We start from the raw sequence: 9,236 nt of genomic DNA, 5'->3' as shown, positions 1-9,236 counted from the left end.
ATTACTTTCCACATCACTGCCGTGTCCACTATCCTTCCCTACTGACATCCTTTCTGGCACTTATCCCTGAAAGCGGAACAAGTGGCTTACCTGCATCTATACCTTCTCCCTCAACAACTACCTTTCACGGCAATCTGTCCTTGCAGGTCCGGCAGTTAAATCGGAATCTCTTGGAGTGATGGCCCTCAGATTGGTGACACCCAGTGCACATTCGGTACCGCATTGCGAAGCGCCATCATTTCGCAGACACCCTTTAAAGTGCATGCCTTTTGAATCAGCGAATGTATGTATAAACAATTTCCAATATTCCAAGACAAATGGGTCTGTGACCAGTCGATAAAAATGAAGCCCAGTGAATCTCAGGTTAATTGAGAAATTTAATTTCAAACTGCGTTGCAACAGGGTGCAGAAATTCACGGTGGAGACTTGCTATGTGACTTGGCTCGTAAAATATCCTACTTTCTGTCCACACATGGCATGCGACAAGAATACGATGGAATGTAGACCACTTACCTTAAAACAAATCCTCAGCAAGTCAGTCGGAGTTTTGATGCTATACGGAACAGGAACCCTGTTTCATACTGTTTCATTCGGCGAGTGCAGAGACTGTCCAGGCAGTAGCTTCGGCGTCAGTGGCAGGGAAACCTCACCACCTCCGAGTTCCCGTGCGAGTTAGAACTTGCTTTGTCGAGATATATATCTCCGACCGTCACTGTCACTCTCTACCTCATTCCATTCGCTACTTGAAAGACTGCAATCATTGCCACCTGAGGAGTAATTGCATACAGATAATAATTGATTCCTTGGTAACAACGTAAATATCGCAGAAATGAACAAAACCACATTAGTTATCTGAATGATGGGGTGGTAAATTGCACTAGTAAGAATGCAGATGATACTAAGATAGGTGGTGTTGTGGATAATGAAGTAGGTTTTCAAAGTTTGCAGAGAGATTTAGGCCTGTTAGAAGTGTGGGCTGAAAGATGGCAGATGGACTTTAATGCTGATAAGTGTGGGGTGCTACATTCTGGTAGGAATAATCAGAATAGGACCTGCATGGTAAATGGTTGGGCATTGAGGAATGCAGTAGAACGGAGTAATCTAGGAATAATAATGCATAGTTACCTGAAGGTGGAATCTCATGTGGATAGGGTGGTGAGGAAAGTTTGTGGTATGCTGGCCTTTATAAATCAGAACATTGAGTATAGGAGTTGGGATGTAATGTTAAAATTGTTCAAGGCATTGGCGAGGCCAGATTTGTAGTATTGTGTACAATTCTGGTCACTGGATTATAGGAAAGATGTCAACAAAATAGAGAGAGTACAGAGGAGATTTACTAGAATGTTACCTGGGTTTCAGCACCCAAGTTGGAGAGAAAGTTTGAACAAGTTAGGTCCTTATTCTTTGCAGCGTAGAAGGTTGAGGGGGGACTTGATAGAGGTATTTAAAATTATAAGGGGGATAGACAGAATTGACGTGGATAGGCAGGTTCGATTTTGCCATTGAAAAACATGGATACGTATATGAACAGGAAAGGAATGGAGGGATATGGGCTGAGTGCAGGTTGGTGGGCCTAGGTGAGAGTAAACGTTCAGTACGGACTAGAAGGGTCCAGATGGCCTGTTCTCGTGCTGTAATTGTTGTATGGTTATATGAATGCTGATGTATTAATCAACTAATCGGAAGTATTGAATAATGGAGCTGTTGGCAATAAAAATGACGGTGTAGGAATTGAAATGATCTGCTGTCACAACAAAGGAAAGATGTTTACGAATTAGGAATAGAACAAAGCAATTCTCAAGACGGGTGCAGTTAGCCTTGCAAATAGGATTCAAAGTGTAAGAAGATAAAACGTGTTATCATGCTGAGATATTCCCAAACGAGGTCGAGGACCACGCATAGAAACAAGCTCCACAATGAATATTGAATAGTGAGTCATCCTACAGTAAGCCGAGGGCCGCACGTCGATCCCAGTTCCACGACAGGTACTGGCGTCAGACTTTCTCGAGAAAACCAAGAGCTGCATATCGGTACGAATTCTACAACAGGCAAAGACGGGGTTCTGCAAGAGCAGTAGGAAGTGCGATTGAAATTTGAGTTTGAATACATACGCAGTGTTGCACATACTTAGAGTGGTGACGAAGTGGAAAATGAGCAGAATGGCAAATCAGACAGATATTCATGAAGTCATTGATTATCACTAGAGAGAGGTAGGGCCTTATTCTCCTCTAGATCCCCACCCCGTCCCGTTTCCGCACTCTCTCTCCTGCTCTCATACATGTGGCTGACCGACCTTCACAGAAATGATACATTTATCAGTGTCGCTGGCAATTTCTTCCACATTTATTCGACACACTAAGTGAATAAGCGTTAGGACATACCTCTTTAGTATAATTCAACTTTCACCTCAAACCTATAAACTCTTGTAGATGCACTCAGATGATGGGGAATATCTCCGGGAATTCACCCTGTCTGTAACTCACAATTTTCTATATCCATTCCCGAGGAAGAAAGAAACAGGCTTAAGACCTACGAAGCAGAGATCATCAGTGATGGCTCTGGAGAGTTACAAAGTCGCCAAGAAGGAGCCAAACAATGGACATAAATGAATTGGCGAGGAGGAGAACAAGAGAACAAGAGCGTCGAAGCGATGATGGATACAAGAGGAAAGAAACATGTGCCAGGAGTCGGAGGAGGTAGTGGAAGTCGTTAATGAATGATTTGCCTCAGCACTCACCAGTGCAGAGGTTCCCAACAGTTTTTATGCCGCGGACCAGTCCTGTTAAGCAAGCACTCCGCTGACCAGAGAGTAGGAATCCTGGAGGGAACTTGATTAATGAGGGGGCAGCGTGGACAGGCTGATATGCTGGAATATTTCAAGGTTTCGAAGGAAGATGCATTGGAGGTTCTGAAGAACATCAGGATAGATAAGTCCCCGATAGTGAAAGCAACGCAGCACGTTACTAATGGATGCGTGGGAAGAGATTGCTTCAGCTTTGGTGATGATCTGTGCGCCCACACTGGCCACAGGAATAGATGCAAAACATTACACGGTGTGAGTTTCTGACGAATATCATTATTTTATTCAAAGTATGAGGATTAACCGTCGGAATGATAGACCAATTACTCTTATTGCATCGACGGGCAAAATTGGGGAGTATTTCTGGAGATACGATTCGGAGCTCCACAAGTCTCCACATATCAATCTGAGGTTGGAAATTAGACTTCCTAACTAAGCATACACTAACGGTGAAATTCAGCAAGTGCGCACCAAGCCCCAAACTTCAACACTTGTGCCCCGTGGTAGTGTGTCCAGAGCCCACGTCTCTACTGTCTCTCTCTCCTCGCCCATGACTGCACTCCCGCTCTTGCTGCGGACCCCGTCATCATGGTCGCAGAAGACACAACCGTGATTGGCCTAATCACAAAGACTAATAAATCTGCATATAGAGAAAATGAACCTTAAACTTCGACCACCATTACGATGGCAATAGAAATGGTAATCCACTTCAAAAATGGAAAAAGTCTCGAACAAGCTCCACTGTCCGAAAATAGGAAGTCACGAGGAGTGTTCAGAGGGTCGAGTCTTTTCGGAGGAATATCACCGAGGAGCTCTCTTGGTCCATCAGTCAAACCTCGTTAGCAACAACAACAAGCAGTTTCTATACCATTTGAGTTGATTAGGGAGAGCTAATCTGTCTCAGAAAATAGGAGGTAAACATTTTATGTGCGATAGAAAGCATACGGACTCACGAAATAGCAGTTCTGTACTCTAAGTGCAGAGAGGCAGATTACAAAACACTCAGATGATTGATTAGGACGGCTCCGAACATCATTGGGGCTCAACTACCGGGCGAGGAGACAATCCAACTCTCGATGTCTCCGGCAACAGAGCAGACTGATCCGATCGCTGACATCGTCTGTTTAATTTCTGGTCAACTGGTAGGAGATAGGGAAACATCTTCTCCACGATATTAGACGGAAATACCTTCATCCCGAGGGCCGTTGTTCCGCTGAATAATGCTACCCCCTGCCTTGCCAATGGCGTTTGAGTGCTACCGAGATCATTTGTTTATGTAAATACAGTTTTATTCTCGTTTTAATGAATCAGTAACTCAGACATTTCAAATATCTGTGTTGCCGGGACTGGGGCAGTGATGCAATTTTGTTGTCTTCAGCAGTACAATAAAGTTCCATTGTGTTCTCTTCATTTACAGAAGTACAGACTGATAAGGGACAGTCCAAAGGAATTTCAGAAGAGCAGAGCATGTTTCACGAACAAGATTGAATACTATGAGGAATTAGCAAGGCCTTTTGAATAAACCCGAGGACTGGAGGATATGATAGATTTTAGTATGGTTTGTTCTCCCAACGATAAGCTCATTCAGGAAGGCAGGAGGCATGTGTTCCAGGGACCATTACCTGTGCAGATTCAGAATTGGATTGGCCCCAGAACGCAGAGGCTGTGGTGGTCTTCATTAGACGGGGGAATGAGTGTAAGAGCCGTGAGATAATTTTGTAACCCTATAAAACCCTGCTGAATCCACACTTCCTGTGTTCTGTTCCGTTCCGGTCGTCACATTATAGGAAGCGTGTCGAATCGTTAGAGATGGAGCAGAGGGGATTTACTGCGATAATGCTAGGATTATGAAGAGAGGTTGAAAGAGCTAGTGTTTGTTTTAAGGCGACAGAAATGAGGTATGACGTTGGGAAGGCGTAGAAGATAAGACGAGGCAGAGGTTGATTGTACAACAAGAGATACTGTATGTTTCCCAGGCAGAAATGGCGAATACATGGAGGCATCACTTTGCGGAGTTGTGGTGACGGCAGAGGCATTTATTTTACACACTGAGTGGTGTGTACGTGTAACGCTCTGTAATCAGTGGCGTAGTGTCATTTACGTTAGTGACATTCCATCCACTCTCAAATAGGCAGGTAGATGAATGGAAAAGCTCAGGGCTTTGTCGGAGGAAACTGACAGACTGCTCTTGGAGCAGACTAAAATGTTATCACAACATAGTGCCTACGATGCCGTATTGCTGTATGCATTTATGTGTTAGTGAAAAGTTCAGGGCATGTCTTGTGACCAAGAAACTCCATATCTATGCCAGCAATGCAAAGTGTTCTGGATCCTGAGGGTCCTAAATGACGGGTGCCGTCTTCCTCAGACATTACTTTTTTGAATATGGTGGGAGCCTGATGCCATTGCTGGAGCTGACTGACTTTACAACACGTTGTGGCTATTTCCGATCTTCTGCAGTAGCGCCTCCACAGCTGAAGGGATGTAACAGCCCGCATACTGTCCAGCAGACATCACTCATCTTCTCATATGTTTTCGTAATTGCACCAATTCTTCATCTGCAACTCATCATCTACAGAGCTGTGGACCCACGGGAAATGGAATCTGCTCAGCCTTTCCACTGCTGACCCATCGATGCAGACGTACCAGTTTACATTTCAAAATTCAAAGTGCATTTATTATCAAGGTATGCTTTTTCAACATTTAGCTTCGTCTCCTTACAAATAGCCACAGAACAAAGAAAGCCAATAGAACCGGTTAAGAAAACGTCAAATACCCGATGTGCAGAGACAAAACAAGAAGACCAATCCTGCAAACAAACTTAACCAAATAATATTCAGAATTGAAGTTCAGGAAAGCGAGTCCCCCAACAGAAAGGAAGCAGAATATTGCAACAACCGATCCAAGAACATACCCCGCCTCTGTTCAACGCAACGCCGAGTAATGTCGCAGAGTAGCGAGCCGAAGCGTACTGTCCAGCGTCCAATCTGGTCCGTCACTGAGAACGTCCAAACGTCGCGTCGTTCCTCCCTTTCGGACCCGGGCCCTGCTGCTTTGTGACTCTCTTGGACCTGGCCTCACCGCCTCGATTCTGCTCGATCCGAACGTTCCAATTCGGCGCCAGTATAAAATCGATTAAATCTCGGATCTGTCCTCGCTGTCGGTCACGGGGCCGGGCTCTGCCTCGCCTCCGCTCCTCTCTGTTTTGCCCGATCGAATCGTCTCTATGCCCGCTCCAGCAATGGCTATACATTGGCTCGTTCTCGGTTCTCCGATCCGGACACCAAAGGCTTGATTCGGCCTTCAAGGCAGCAGTGTCCAGCGCTCTCGAGCATTCACTTCATACCGCCAAAAAATGCGGTCCAAAAGCACAATTCCGAATGGAAAGTTAGAGGCTTTTGCTTACAGCGATCGTTTACAGGAAAAAATGTTATTAATAACGTATTTATATGTTTTCTTTGCTTTGTTTCCCGCCGATAGGTGGTCACTGAGCTTCACCTTCACATTACACCGGAAGGTAGTTTCGTTGACGTTGAGTGCAAAGCCTTCCTTGTGACATCCCTCAACCTGCCGATTTACCTCACTCCTGTACCTTTCCTCGTCACCCTCTGAGAATCTGCCTGCAACAGCTGTACTATCACCAAAATTATAAATGATGTCTGAGCTGTGCCTATGCTACTGTTACAATTAAAGAACGTTTATTGTGTCTTCTGCAGCCGAATAGGACTACTGTACTCGCAGTCACACGGACACAATGAACACGCTCACACGGACGGAATTAGTAGGTCAATCCTAACTGAATAATCGACCAATCCCGTGATGCCACATGACACCCCGATAAAAAGTCGCCCTGTGGATCGGCCGTCTCATCACACTGTACGATTTATAGGCCATGCCGTCTTGATAATATTCCTCCTGTTGGAAGGACGTGGCGGTAGAACGAACTCAAGTGCTGAACACGGGCTCGGAAGCCGAGTAGGGAGACGCTGCCATCGTATCGAGCGTGGGGAGGGTTCCAAGGGGGGTTTTACCCGGAGTCTTGGTCTTGGTAGATAATTCAGGAACAAGGCGAGACTTAGAACTGATAGTCTTATACACCATGGAGCGAGGTTACTCGTACACGAGTCGACCAACAAACTGGCACCTTCTGATGGTGGTCACAGGATTCTTATACTACTCTGGTTGATCGAATGCAGGTGTTCGTAATTATTGGAACATGGGAATAGATTGGGAACTAAACGAGCTGTTAAAGGCCAAATTTCTGAGTCAGACAGTCAGTTGCCATAAGCGACCATGACAGTCATCACCCCCTCAATGGGAGCCTCCCGGCGATACTCTAGGCCTGTCTGGATGGTGGCGATGGAGGTCTTGATGAAGGAAAGTTCTAGGATGAAAGGGCGGGGGAACCAGGAACACTCTTCAGGACCGTACCCTTCCCAGTCCACCAGGTATTTGAGCTCCCTGCGCCAACATCGCACTTCTAGCAGCCATTGGACCTTGTATGCCGGATGGCTGTTGATGAGCCGGACAGGCGGAGGAGTCTCAGCTGGACGACACAAAGAGCTGACGGAGACTAGTTTTAACTGAGGCACTTGAACGTTTGGGCGAATACGCATAGACTTTGGCATCGTGAGGCGGAACGCTGTGGGATTGATAATCCTTTCGACCTTGAATGCTCCCGGAAAGCGGGGGGCGAGCTTCCTAGGTTAACGTTTGGGCGGGATGTCCTTGGCGGAAAGCCACACCATCTGTCCCGGTTGGTAATCTGGTGCTGTGGTCCAGTGTCGGTTGGCCATTCTCTTATTCCGATTTGTTGATCTGAGTTGGGCCGTGCGAGTCTCCTCCCAAACCTTCCGGTACCGACCAACATGATCCAGAACCAACGGTACCGCGAACACTTCTTCCTGGGCGGGGAACAGCGGGGGCTGGTAATCAAGGGAGAACGCGAAAGGGGACCTCCCAATGACAGAGCTCACGAGGGAGTTGTGGGCGTTCTCAACCCTCGGGAGATGGTCGCTCTAGGTTGACGGGTGGGTTGTCGTTACACAAAGTAACGTCGCCTCCAGGTCTTAGTTGACACGTTCCGTCTGACAGGCTGACCGTTGCACATTACGCTTGACGGAAGGTCTTCCACAGCTGCGAGACGAACTGGGGACCTCGATCGGAGATGATGTCCGTAGGGATTCCATGGAGGCGGAAGAAGTGGCGGACGAGAAGATCTGCGGTTTATGAAGTCTCTTAGTACATCGTTAATCAAGGCTTGAAAAACGGTGGGGGCATTGCTGAGACCAAAAGTCATGGCACAGTACGCGAAGTGGCCTAAAGGGGTATTGAAAGCCGTCTTCCACTCGTCCCCCTCCCTTACCCGGACCAAATGGAAGCCGTTTCGGAGGTCCAACTTCGAGCAGATGGTGGCTCCATGAAGTGGCTCGAGCGCAGTACATATAAGAGGCAGTGGGTACTTGTTCTTAATAGTGACATGATTTCGGCCTCGGTTATCGATGCAGGATGGGAGAGAGCCATCCTTCTTCCCCACAAAGAAGAATACAGCGCCCACCGGGGAGGATGAGGGTCGAATTATTCCCGCTGTGAAAGATTCACTGAGGTAACCTTCCATTGACTGCATCTCTGGCAGGGACAAGTTAAATAGGCGACTGGTGGGTAGCGGGGCCCCGGTAGAAGTTCGATTGCAGAATCGTATGGGCGGTGCGGGGTCAGGGAAAAGACCTACTGTTTACTGAAGACTTGTCCAAAATCATGGTACTCCTTGGGGACGCGGGGCAAGTCAAGGGGTTTCAAAACAGGTGAGGTCACGGTAGCTTCTTTGGGAGACAGGGCCGACAGCAGGTAGTTGGCATGAAAGGACGGGCTCCATTCGGCTATCCTCCCGGTAGACCAGTCGTTACTGGGATTTCCTTGGGTCAGCCATGGGTACCCTATGACTATCGGGGCTTGAAATGACTAAATGAGGCTTTATCGTACTTGCTTCCGATGGTTGCCGGATAGAATCAAGATCAGGGGCGGAGTACAGTGGGTCACCCGAGACAACTGTTTTCCGTCCAGAGCCCGGGCCTCCGGGGGTTGTTTAACGGCTCGCGAGGTATTCCGGTCTGGGAGGCTATCTCTTCGTTGAGCAGGTCGCCCTCAGCACCTGAATCCCCCAAAGTGGACAGGGATAAGGACTGTTTTTGGTAACTCACGGTTGCCGGGACTTGCATCCGAGTCTGTGAGGCTGAGGGTAGTGACGTCGCACCCAGCAGAACAGTAGGAGCGGGAGCACTGGGAGGAACGGCAGGGTTAAGCCTAGTTGGAGAAGGGAAGCTGGACCGTTGTGTGGCCTGATTGCTGCTGCTCTGCCGTGCTGAGACTCTGAGCCGGAAACAGTGCCACCAGCCTAAAAGCTGTAGTTCTGCCCTTCTGGATCATGCCCCGACCC

Source organism: Hypanus sabinus, unplaced genomic scaffold (assembly GCF_030144855.1).
Source record: "Hypanus sabinus isolate sHypSab1 unplaced genomic scaffold, sHypSab1.hap1 scaffold_193, whole genome shotgun sequence".
Classification (NCBI taxonomy): domain Eukaryota; kingdom Metazoa; phylum Chordata; class Chondrichthyes; order Myliobatiformes; family Dasyatidae; genus Hypanus; species Hypanus sabinus.
The sequence above is the reverse complement of the archived record's forward strand: the minus strand, read 5'-3'. Positions refer to the sequence as shown.